The sequence below is a fragment of the Acromyrmex echinatior genome, chromosome 7 (genome assembly GCF_024713525.1).
Source record: "Acromyrmex echinatior isolate Ae372 chromosome 7, ASM2471352v2, whole genome shotgun sequence".
Taxonomy (NCBI): Eukaryota; Metazoa; Arthropoda; class Insecta; order Hymenoptera; family Formicidae; genus Acromyrmex; species Acromyrmex echinatior.
In genome coordinates, this window is record NC_141858.1 from 10,458,626 (window position 1) to 10,472,541 (window position 13,916).

Consider the following 13,916-nt stretch of genomic DNA (forward strand, 5'->3'; position numbering starts at 1 on the left):
TATGATTTGGTGCTCGCGATTATCCGTGTATGTCCAAGAGTTGTCGTCCGAGGGTAGGTCCTCCGATGAATTTCCATGAAACATAATTAATCCTTTGCTCGCCTTGATTCCTCGAGCTCTTCTTGCTTGACAGGAGAAAAATAAAACATCATTGTCGATTAGTTAGATTCTGTTTAGCTTGTCGAAGTTTCTTGCACAGTCGGAAAAGTCCGCGACAGCGATTTTTGTCCTGAGATTTGCATCGAGTCGGAATGCTTTTCGATGTAAAATTCTATTCTTCATCCAGATTCGAATCTTCGTGCGATTCGTGTCGAATTTGTGGCCGAGTGTAGAGTTTATTGGAGTAATGGAGAATAAATGATTCTCTCCGAATTTGCTTTGCTCCGAGTAAATGGTTCTCGCCATTCTTGTTTTCTGGCGGTATTTTGCGGTTGTTTCGTGTTCCTGAAGTGGTTTTTGCTCGTTGGACGTAATTTTTCAGATGAAATAATTGATTTACGCCGCTACAGAGCCGCGTGCGAAAGTTCGTTTTTTTTTTTTTGTAAAAGTTTATTCGCAGATTTCGCTGATAATTTCTGGTTGTGTTTTCAGAGTATCCTTGGATTGGACCAAAAAGGACTCCGCGTGTACTGTTTTGCATAGCGTCATTCGCAAACGAACGTTATATAAATTAGCTCGATTGTTGATCCAATTGATTTTAGAGTTCGATATAAATTGATTCGATTAATGATCGATTTCGATTGATTTGGGGATGACATCTGCTTTGAATGTCAATCTTTCCGCCCACTTCCCTGTAGATTTTGCTTGTGAAATTTGTGCGGGTCGTTTTTGAGATCGTCTGGTTTTTGGAGCGCTGCTGTTTGCTCTCTCTTTTTCTCTTTCTCTTTCTCTCTCTGCTAATCATTAATCGATCGAGAAGTTGTAGGTCAGGTATTTGACGGTGTGCTAACTCGTCGATCCGAAATAACATACGAATTTCGATCGAGAGCCTCTATTCTTCGTCGCCAGGTTGAGTTCTGGAAGATCGTTTTTTTTCTCAGATCGGTGCAGCACTGTTTTGGCCGCACGATGTAATTTACGTCGTGATTACCGATTTTGCGATTTGGCGCTTTTGATCTGCTCTGAAGCCTTAATTTGCATGCCGTTGATTGACATGCGTGTTAATCGATCGTCTCCTGTTTGAACCGTGAAATGATCAAAAATGGTCTTGCGGAACTGTTTCACGTAAAATTGCCGGGAAGAGTTAGTGAAAAAATAAATCATCGATAAATCGTACGTGAACTTGGAATCACGTTGTATCTCTTTGGTGATGGCGCAGCGCGTAAGAAAGAACGTAGGGAAGTGTAACGAGAAGTATTTTTTTTTTTTCCTCGCGGTACGGTCCGCGGTAATGCCTCCTGTAAATCGTATACATACGAAAAAAGATCGCGCGTCCTGCTGCGACCGTTTGGTAAATGCTCTGCGAAATTATAATCGTGAGGTGTGCGAGACTTGCGCTTGTGGCGGCGTATAGACCGAAGGGTTGCCTGGTTGAGGTCGGAGGAACGATTCCGTCCATGTCGTGAACCTTTTGTGAGGAGAGACGTTTTGTCCTTTCCAATCCAATTTTGAGCGAGGCAGAGTCTGGACTCTCGCAATTTCTTCTTTTTTTTTTTCTCGCGCTGCGAAACAACGCGGAGCACGTTAATTACGTGCGCGTGCGTGTTATGAGTGTTATGAGTGCTTTTTTTTTTCGTTCCTGAAGTGAAACTGCGCGTTCCTGAAGTGCGTCGCGTGATGCACGCGCTGTGTGATATTTTCGTAAATTTCTATTGATTTCAGAGAATTTTCGTCGATAGTGTTACTATCATTAGTATTAGTATTGGCTGTGAGGGTGAAAGTAACGTCGGCGTTTGATTTTTTTTTTTGAAGTAATAATAATAGTGATAGTAAATGTGTGACGTTTCCAGGTGTGTTTACTGTTTTTGACGATGCTCCAAGTGTTGCGTTGAAAGTGTTCGATTTTGTTGCTTTTGCTCTTCGGTCCGGCGAGAACGGCAGATGCAGCCACCCGCCAGTCAGGAGATTCCTGAGTTTCCGAAAATTTCCCGCGTTGGAGATCGAATGATTGACGATTGTGCGCCGTCTGGCGTGTGGCGTAGACGTTGTCGAGACAGAAGATGGTTGGTCCAAACGAAAATAAAAATTGCCTGGTTTGGTCTTGAGATCGAATGCCGGAAGGTTCGTTCGATACTAGAACTCGCGGAGTTTTGTGTACGCCTCGAGGATGTCTCGTTCGAAGGCGCTTTCGAGTGTGCAAGATAAATCATTAATATCCTCAGGCTCGCCGGGTAGACACGTGAGAGCCTGTTTTCCCCTCTTGTGTGCGAAATGTGTGAATGCGATAACTTGAAACGAATGATTGGCGTGATGATTGGCGATAAATTCAACAAATCCCGTAGATGCAATAAATATAATAGATAGCCTGGTGGATTGAAGAATTGTTGCGATCGTCGCTCTTGATCTCTGATGATCTCCCCCGATCATCGAGGAACGAGATCGCGCTGGATACACTTCCTTATCCATTTCGGTTACTCGTTTTGGCTCCTCGCCGGATAGCTGGGTTCCGCCTGACATCGGTTTCCGGCTGCACCCGCTGATGTTGATCCTCCCGCGCCGTCCCGTCGACTGGTTGATGCCATGATTGATGCCCTGATTGCCCTTGATTGTTGCTGCCTCGTTTTCCCGGGCCGTCCGAGTGGTGAGACCTGGAAGGGTGTGAGCGTTAGCTACGAAAAAAACACACAAGGACCGGTTGTTCACGTTTTCTCCGTGCGTTGAAACTCTAATCTAACCGATTTCTACCAAATGCTCTTTAGTGTCGCTAAATAAAGTGGTCCCTTTGAGATTTCGAATAGTACTAGCTAGTGCAGGTTCGGAAAATGTGCGTGCAGTCGTCGTCAAGCGTCGTCTTTGAAGATAGAAACCGAAAGATAGACATTTCTTCACTATTTGTTGCTGTTCTTATCTTTTCAGAATTCGCGAACGCCTTTGTACATCTTTTGGCCTATCAACGAGTTTCCATGGGCAAAGAATTTCGATCAATTTTAATCAGTACAGGCGTATTCTTGATGAGATTGCAATAAATGATGAATGATCCGATGATATTTTTTACATCCGTTCATTCTTTGTAATATGTAAACGATTTGCATTTTGTTCGGAAAATACTTCGCGACGCTCAACTTCACGATAAATTTATATCATGTTCGGAAAATTTAGCTGTGTTATAGAAAAGTGTTGATGTAGAAAATTTATACAATGTAAAATGTCGGAAAGTCTATTTTTTTCTTTAAAATTTTGAATCAGATTGAGAATCAACATTTAACGGATATCTGGCAAATATCGTTTTTAATAATTTTATCTTCAGTTTTTGTCAATTTCATCTTCAGTTTTGTTATAATGCAACATTCCATTTAATTTTCCTTTTTCGTGAACAATTAGTAATTTAGTTTTGTACATACTTTGATTTCATGCATTAAATTTTATTACTGTTTTTTATCGTTACTGACAAATGTAACAATAATAAAGTTATTCCAGTTTCAAAAGAAAAATTGTTTTTCTAGCACATTTTATTTTTACGTTCGTCTTTATAAATAGCTTTTAGATGTAAATAGCTTTGAATTCTGCATCGAAATGACGGACAAGTTTTTCGGATTTTGTACTCATCAAGTGAATTACTGCTCGTGCTTTTGCGAAATGAGCCTTGGAAATCTGTCTGTGTGTACTCAATTTCTTAGAGCAATTCGATCATTCGTCCAATATATACCGATCACCCCAAATAATTATACAATCACTGTCCTTGAATCAGTTTGTTTCGATTTTCATGAATGTAATCGAGTGTTTCCAAATAAATCTTATTTTTATCTCGGCCAATGTAAAAGATTCTTTTTGGTCATCATTTCATCTGTTGTTTGAGAGAGATTTATTCTGACCTTTTTTAGAAGAAAAGACTTACATAAATAATTGCCAAGAAACAAGATTTAAAGATCATGGTCAAGTTATCAAAAAGTAAAAAATATTTTCAAAAATTAAACAACGGATTTATCGTCAAAGCAATATCTGTTCTTATAAGCTACAGCTTTTTTCCTCTTCCTACATTGGAGACGATAATCGTGGAAGAACTTTGACTTGATATCTTGCTGCGAAGATTTGGAAGTTGCCAGAGAGAATATCTTGCAATAATGTAATTACAAATAAATTAATACATCTCGTCGGTGAACCGGAATTGAAATAATTTTAAGGAATGATCCTGAAAAATTCTACGAGTATCAGATTCACTTTCATTTTTTCTATCTTCCTTTTATCCAGAAATAGTACGAGATGTTATAAAGCACAAGCTGTTTATTTTGTAATATAATTTTGCATGATGATTGTAACGTGTAATTTGCAAGAAATCTTTCGGACGCTCGTGCCATGCGGCTCTCATGAAATCTCAAAGTTTTTTTGCATCAATACTGCTTACCACAATTATACGAAATATATAACAATACGCACTATACCGAGCAGCTGGTAGTAGCCTGCGATCTTGAATAAAATGCGTGATTTCGTTAGTGATTCGTCGACAATATGTCAATTATCCTCGCGTTTCGGAGGGATGACGGAGGGAGGATGGAGAGAGGCAGCGTGGAAAGTGTAGCTGAGAGGAACAGAGCAGAAGCGAGAATCAAAGACCTCGACGGTTCCCTGTGTGTACAACCGGAACAACCGGCCCCGGAAAGACCGGAGAGCACAAAAAGAGGGCGAAGCGTGAATCGTGGAAGAGAAGCGTGGCCGCAAGAGAAGAAGACAAAGAAGTCGTGCTGTTGTACTGTTGATGCAAAGATGCTGGACCGTGGGACTTGTAGGCATTATGAGTTAGTTAGCCCCCTTTGGAGGTTTTCTCTCTCTTCCCTGGGAACGCGGGTAAATCATGAAACGCGAAGGGGAACGGGAGCAAAGTGACGAAATACCTTTGTACGGATGTTAGAAGGGCCGGGTACGCGGAGCGTATAAGGGACTCTTAAAACAGAACTTATTTTTTTTTTGTGGCTTGTTTCTTGAAGGCCGCGCGACAATGCCAAAGCCGTGGCTCTTTGTTACGCGAGTCCGGCCTGCTTCGCGTTTTGATGTCCGGAATCTTTTCTTCCGCTAACGATCGCGTGGTGTTCTCGTTGGCGTTTGACGTTCAGATCGTTAGAGTGGTCTTGAGCGGGTTTCGACGACTGATCTTTGTCGACCTGTTACGCTGATTATCTTGAGCAATGAATTTCTCAAGCTCATTATACGTTATACAACTTTGATGGTCGGTTTCACAGATTATTCGGGCTCGCGTGAAACTGATGATAAAGCAGTAATTGAGTATTCCATTTATTTCACTTAAAAAATCATCTTTCCTTGATAGATTACGATTTCTATAATTGTGACACGTCTTTCTTATAATTTGCTGTCGAGATTTGCAATTTTCCAATGGAAGAAAACCGGCAATAGTCAATGATTAGTTTCGCGAAATTATTTCTTTGATATTGGTTGCGATAATTAAATTGATAATTTTCTATGTATATCTTCTTTCGGAAACAAAACGATTCGTCCGGTCATTTTATGAATTTTGGAAAAGCACAAAAATCCAAAGATATTTTGTACTCGTCTGAAGCAATTAGAATTATTTTTGAACCATTCAGGAATTCTCACTTGGATATTATTGAAACAATTAACAATGGAGAGAATCTTTTCTTTTTGTAGCATAAAAAAAACATTCAATTATCTGTTTGTTTCTATTATTATAATTACTGCTATAATTTCTTGATATTTTAAAAAATACTATCTTACATATGATTTTAAACTTCACTTTAATTCGAGAATGTTCTTCAGTCTTTATATCTTCTCTTATATGTTTTCTTATTTTCTTCACATTCTAATGAAGTTTCTTTATATTCTTTACACATCTCAAATCAATTCAAAGATACTGTGTTGTATCCAAAAATTTGAAAGATATCTTTTCTTTTAAAACATGTTATAAAATGTCCATTATAAGAGCCGATAAATTCTTCTATTTTTTTCATTGAACCAATGGGAATTATTTTCGAAATAGTATAATGCTAGCGATTGATTTTAAAAGGCCAGAAATATCATTTATAAACCAAAACCATTATTTCACTTATTGAATTAATATCATTATTCTATTGCAAGCCCATTTTTCATTTTATTACATGATCTTAATTTTATTATTCGGGGTGCTATTAACACAAATTAATATAATGAAAACTTGGCGGGATATAGCGTGTACTAAAAAATCTGTTATGCTGATTTGACAATGTTAAATAAATTTTGAAAAATGACTTATTCAAATAGGGTCTATAAAAATGCTTTAATTCTATTTGAAGAAACCAATTGTATATGCGCGCACGTTTTTTCCGTAATGTAACCGATTTCAGAAAAGTATCGTAATACAAAACTAGAGAAACTAACACGTATGTTACTCTCACGTGGCAATTGGGAGTTGTATTATTAAAATACGGAATTTTTTTAATACCGAAGCAGAATATAAAATTTTCTGATCATTATATAGGGACGAATCTATATTTTTGTCATACATTCTCATCGGTTGTAAGCAAATCCAGTTAGATGCGATCAAATAGATCAAATAGTGGAAAGTGATACTCTGTGTGTCGCAATTTATGTGTGTACCTCATATTTTCAGTAATGTAAATTCCTTTGGATATGGAAATGCATTCGAAGGAGCAATTCTTTCGTATCAATGTAATCGGTGACCGAATCAATGCAGTGTTAGACTGGTTACGTATGCCGATATCGATCGACATGCTCTTTGCTTCCGGCGTTTAAATACATGGGGAGCAGAAAACTGATCCCCTTCGCACTGATCGAATATGCGAACAGGTGAAATAATTGTCCGAACAGAATAATTTCTTTCGTGAGGAATGTTTTTACTTTCAATTGTAAGATATATAATTTTTAACATTGCCAGTATTGTCACTAGTTGCTCTTAATTTTGTTACAAAAATTATATAATTTTACGTAAAGGTAATAATTGTTAATTTTTGTTGTATAATTTATCAAATGTTGTTTTTTACTAATTTTATTCGACCGATTTGGATATTGTTGGGTATTTTATTTGAAATATAGAATAATTTTTTGGAATATCAAAAATATAATTTAGATTTTCTCAATAATGCTGCTGAAAAGACTCTCTTTGAAATTTGTACAACATATACTATTTTTGATGAATGATCCATTGTTTCAGAATAACATGATATAGAATTATATTTTGAATTGATTGAGCTAAATAAAATAACAGATTAATAGTTGATATCTAATTTCTATAGATTTAATAAAATACCTTATTTATCAGATAATTTAAAATAGAGATACGCTATTAACATGCTAAATGTTTAAAATTGAGTTTTCATTAATTTTTGTAATAAAAATTTTTCGGTTAGTCTTATTGCTTGTAATAAAAAATTGTATAGATATCAATTTCATTAATTGCATTTTTTCTTTTGGAAAATTATTTTTATCGTTAAAGATCACGACAAGTATTATAAAATTATTCGGAATGGATTCTGAATAATTTCATAATACCTGTCCTAATTTTTAACAATATATTAATGAAATTGTTTTATTATTTTCTATTGTATTTTTTAAGGAAACCGAAATAATTCAGATCGAAATCCACTCCAAATGATTCCATAATATGTACCCTGGAGATCAATCATGTAATTTTTTCCTTAAAGTGAAAAGTGAAAAAAAACGTAAAAAGAATTTATATATATATATATATATATATATATATATGTGTGTGTGTGTGTTTGTATATTTTCTCTTTAAAAAAAAGTTACATGATTCATATCCAAGTTAGAATATTCACTAAATACAATAATGAAATGAACCATAAAATTTTTGTAGCATGTCAGAAATAAAATTTTATTTCTTGTGAATTTTGCTTATATTACGTATTGAAAACTTGAATACAAAGATGGTTAAGAATGCCTGTCATACTATTTAACAATTTCTCAGATTTTATGGATTAAATAAAGATTCAGATATAATTGTTTTTTTTTCTGTCGTATAAATGAATAATTAGTTCAATATGTTATTTCTTCTTTTTCTTAGATTATGATCAAAAACTTTTTATTTTATTTACTATTATCAAAAAGCTTTATTATAAATACTTTGTCCAGTTTTCTATCTTGCTTTTATTTCTAATTCTGTATTTCAATATATTTCGTTTGTAATTATTTTCAGAATACTATTAATCAAAACCGTGTTCCATTTATCAAAGTTTCGTATAATATCAAGAATGGCAATTTCTATTTCAGAAAAGTCTATATTACATGCATATTGTGCCGAAATGTGTAGTGCTCGAAATTTAACCTTTGTTAATTATTCTTTCAAACTGCAGCGATAAATTGAAGATTCTAATATGATTTCTGGCTTTTATTTAGGGAGAGTGGGGGGGGAGAGATCCACTATTTTATCTTTTATTTATCCAGATAATATAATTTGTGATCCGTGAAAAAATCTTTTTTTATATTGCATTTCAAACATCTTTCAGAATATGTATTTTATTTCATGAAATTTATATTTTGAAAAGCGTCTTATTTTGAAATTGGAACGACGTTAATTAAATTTGTTTTGCCATACACTCAATTATCTGAATATACCTGAGATTGATGATGCAAAATGAGCATGCCGTCGATAACAGCAGAGAAAATCATATGTATTCATATAGATAACATGTTTATATCATATTATATTATTATCGGAATTTTGAAATAAACTTTTGTTGAGTTACTGTTAACCAAAAATAGAATTTTTGTAAAAATTTTGCAAAAATGATCGAATAATTAATTCCTTATAAAATATTAAAATGGCAAATAAAAAGTCTGTCAAAACAAATTTCATGATTGTTAGACAATTTTTTTATTTCAAAGGCATCGATTTTATCAGATTGGTATATTATTGTTCAAATTGTTCACGTAAATTTATTACTTTATTCTATTTTTCTATGTGTATACATTCTCGTCTATAATTCTGTTTTCTAAAGTACCCACTACATTGATTCATTAGAAATTTTTTAATAGAAACAAATTTAAACAACTTCAAATCTTAGCAATTAAAATTCACATTAATCATAAAGCTGTTGTGATAATATTTTCATAACAAACGAAATTTTTTTTCAAATTTAAGCTTAAATATTCTCAGCTTGAGATTGAACGGCAATTTCAACGGGACGATGAGTTGACAAAGTGAAAAAAAAAGTTTTTATGTGGATTGCTTCGGAATATTCAATTTCATTGTCATTTTCGATTATGTCGCGTTTGAAACTAAAGAAAATTTTCACCTGGATCTGCACATTTTTGATCGAAATTTAAGCCCGCTATTATGTTACGAAATTACATCACAAAAATTTCGATAAAATACACCTTTCGTATAAAGACTTTCACGCTGTCTCCGTGTTACTTTGCGATGCGGTGTATCGACAGTTTCTGACGGGATATGACATATGCTTGACAGGATGTAAAGGTGTCTACGCATGCAGATTTATTGCGGGTTTAATAAGCAGCGTGAAATGAAAGAGTAGATCAGAGATTGAATCGGTACAGAAACAGCAGCTTGAAACTGAGAATGTTTTAATGTGCACACATGATGTGTTAATTTAATTACATGCATTAGTTTACACAAAACTAATTACTGATGGATCTGTACATCTAATTGTTAATCTATGATCATCTGTGAAAATTGCACGCTTACGAGCGTTCTTTGGACACTCGTAAACGCACACGATCAGCAACTGAAAACGTTCTAAAAATCTACAGGTGACAGGGTGAGAAGCTGAGAGTGTGACCGTGATATCACTACTCGCAATCTCGAAACGAAGATTATCCAAATGATTTTAGTATCACGACGAGTTGCAAATTGTACTCGAACGATACCGGCAAATTTGGATCAATCTGCAGTTGTTAACTTAATTATTCATATGAAGATTTCACGAAACGTTTTCTTGTAAGGAGTCATTCTGCTGTATTGGCAATATAACGTAATCGGTAAGATCTCAACGCGTGTGAGTAGTGATAACGCCGTTAACACGAGAAGCAGTTTGAGGAGAGCGATCTATTTTTAGACGAGTACAAATTTCGAAGGATAACTATTACACACAGAGAGCAATTTTATCAGACGTAAAAGAGATGCACAAAAGCAGCGAAACTTTCGAACACAACGGCGAAAGAGGAGATAAGACGAGCAAATTTCAAGTCACATTTTGGGGTGGGATATTAGTGCCTGGATAGAGTAGGTCCGAATGATTAATACGCGCGTAACTCGGAATTTCGATCGTAGATTCACGCTATTCTGTCTCGCGAATTATCTCAAGATATCTCCGTCGCGATTAACTTCACTTTAAGTCTCTCTTGGTACGTTGTGGCAATTTATTGTTCTCGTTTTCAGCAATTTGATCGTTTTCTACCTGCCCGAAAATTTTCACCGATATAGAGTACTATCTGACAAAATCAGAACACCATGAAAAAAAGAATAACATTGTTCGTTACATCACGCGTGAATCTAGCAAACATGCGATAATTAATCGCGCGGTTGATTGAATAAACGTGTATCATGCTTTTCAATTCGAATTCAATTTACTTTGAATCTCTCATATAAATTTCTGAAATGTCAGCAAATTCAATCGCTTCTGGTGTTCTTATTTCACAATGAATCATATTAATCGACCATCTCATTCGCGAAAAATTAAGCGAATCGAAAAATTTAAACTTTCAAAATTTCACTTTGAAAACATCGATATGTTCGTCTGCCTAAAAGACACGTAGCAGTAATTGCAAATTTCTATAACATTTTCTATGATAATTGCTTGCAAACATATTTCTTTCAGAGCGAATGTTAATAGAACGTATTTAGCTTTTTTAGGTGCAAAGTATGACTCGTCCAGTTTTTCGCGTGTGACAGTCGATTTGTTATTTGGAAAGAAGTGCAAATTTTCGGTTTCACGAGGCAGAACGTCGAAGATCCGCGAAGGCCGAAAACCAGATTTTAGATGACTTTTAGCGTAGTCTATCGAAGCACCAAGATCACGTGCTAGCCAGGATAAAAACCCGAAACTATACTCACCATCGTGGGTGGTAGACGCTCCGATCGGATCTGCGACAGAAAAATGATGGCGACCGCCGTTAGATGACTGCAGTTTACTTCCTCTTCTCTCTTCTTTTCTTCAATCCCTCCGGATCCTCCTCGACCGTGACCGGGATGGTCGATCGGTCGAAGAAGCTGAGACTTCTTCTCTACACTGTTGACCGTGATGCTCTGAGGTCATTGCAGCCCGGGCGGGCCCTTATATACTCACTAGGCCCTTCCTTCGTTGCACATGGTGGTTGATGGGGGCCCTTTAGGGGAAGCTCCTGGGAAAACGGCTTTACGCAACGTTCCTTTTCAGATCCTTCAGCTCCCCTTCTCTGTCATCTTTTCCCTTCGACGATGGGGAAAAGAGATCACGAGACGAGACGAGAAGAACACGTTCGCTCCTTACCTGTTTCTGCATGTAACGTGTGCAACGTGTTAGTTTTCTCTGCCCGATATTCTCTACCGAGGGGTCCTAGTCGCCCCCTGAAAATCTCGAAGGGGTCGAAGTGCCAGGTGCCCAGGTGCCGGCAGAAAGATAAACCAAGAACTCTCGGAAATTTCTGCCAAATGATCTCTTCGCGATGGTAAATTTGGTGCGTGAAAAATATCTCTAGGTGTCTAAGAATTGTCTAGAAGTGAGATTTATTTAGTTCGCTTGTCTTGTTAGAATTAAGACTTAGGAAGGACGTAAATAGAATCTCCAAGCGGAACGACATCAATCTCTGGCCTTTAAATCTCATAGTATATATTTATATAGAAGTATATATTTATATAGAATTAAAGGATATATTCTGAGTGATACAAAAAAGATAATATATATATTTTTTAAATTAAATAACGCATTTATAATATTAAATTTGTATTTATATATTCGGGCACAGCATTAATTGATTAAATAATTCTAAATTTCTAAATTAAATCATAAGTCAAACGTATCTTTATTCTTTATTAGCTGAATTTACAGATCTTAAATAATTGTTGATATTAAAAGCATAAATGGAAATATTATTTTTTTTTCTATTTAAAATAACGCATCTTCGGTGCGATTGTTATTCTTTAACCGTTATGCATATCCCACCCTTTGCAAGAGTTACCGGTTTAACGTTCGTGTGTTACGGCAGCTAAATCGATTTTCTTTTTTACATATCTCAACGATTTCTTTAACCCTTTAATAATAGCTGCGGATCCAGTTATGTGAATCTTATCCGTTGACCGTTTCTCATAGACCTTCTCATCTCTTTTATCTCCCCTTCTTGAATTTTTCACTAACAGTACGTGCATGTATGACCAGTATGACTTGTACGACGTATACAAAAAGAAAACAAAATCTTTTTGAGATGACGACTTGTGAGATAATTTTATTAAATTTACCTACAAATGTTATTAAAACTTTCTGATCGAATGATGTGTCAGTAGAGAAAGTAAAGAAATGTTGCTAGATAATTTATTTATATTTGTATAAGCTAACTTATATATATCTATACAAGCTTATATCTATAATATATAAGCTAATTATCTATATAAGCTAATTGTAAGATAATTTAAACTTTTTATCATATATTTATTCTTAATTTAATTTAATTTATTTAATCAATTTTTAATTAATAATATCGCCTTTTTTATCTCATTTATTATGTGTCTAGCTTATTTTTTCCCTGTTAAATTAATCCTTGTTTTCATTCCACAATCTTTCATTAAATTGTACTTTTATATTCTTTAGAATTTCTGTGAGAGAATGGCTGTGTTCAAATTGGCAAAGCAACTAGTCTACTCATCGAACATGATTGGTTTTATAGAATCCAATCTTTATTTATTGGTTTTATAGAATCTAATCGCAATCACATTCAATTACTCGACGAGCTGGCTAGCAGCTTCGGCCAGCTTTTGAACGTAGTTAATTTTTCTCTAACATACATAAATAGATATAGATGTATAATTATATACAAAAATATAGATGCGTTCGAAGGGACGTTATTAACGTTATTTATGTCATTAATTGTATCCTTGTTTTAATGAACGGTAAAGATAAAATAAGCAAATAGCACTAATAACTTCTCGAATGCAATTATAATATGTATATATACATAATAATTGAATTACATATAATATATGTTATTTATTTTCTTACATATGGCCCACTGCAAATGATTATACATACATCGTTATACATACATATATGTATTAAAAGTGTTTCAAAATTTGCGCCCACGAAGTACAAGGCGTGATACTTTATGTTAAAACAAACAACTTTTTCCTTTAACAAAATTGCGTCCGATAAATAATTTTTGTGCTTATTTATTAACTTCAACCTCTCTCCTGCAAAAACTACTTGTTTATTTACAAACTGTGTCGGTATTATCTTTTTTGTTTTTATCTTCTTAAATAATTTGTGTTATCTTCTAATATTCATCTTATATTAAATTAAACGTACATTTAAATACTATTTAAGACACGTTAAATTCAACCCAAATTTTCGATTGTTATACATAAAATAATATTTATATAATTTATTAAGTGCAGCGATGAACATTAAATTTAATACAGTATATTGTAATTTGTATCTGAAAAAAAGTGATGTTATGTTAATAGCATTATTTTTATTGAAAATAATCTTGTTAATTTAGTAACACTATTAATGAAACAAATACGTCATGCTCTTGTTTTAATAAAATTTAATTTGTTTCCTTACTCTGTTATTAAATCAAGATTATTTTCAATTAAAATAATGCTATTGATACAACATTTTTTTCAGT

General features: G+C 34.5%; 1 pseudogene; it reads right to left on the reverse strand.

Moving 5' to 3' along the window:
- Positions 1 to 528: 528 nt before the first annotated feature.
- On the reverse strand, positions 529 to 11,352 carry LOC147909168 (uncharacterized; annotated as a pseudogene).
- Between the last annotated feature and the right edge of the window lie 2,564 nt (positions 11,353 to 13,916).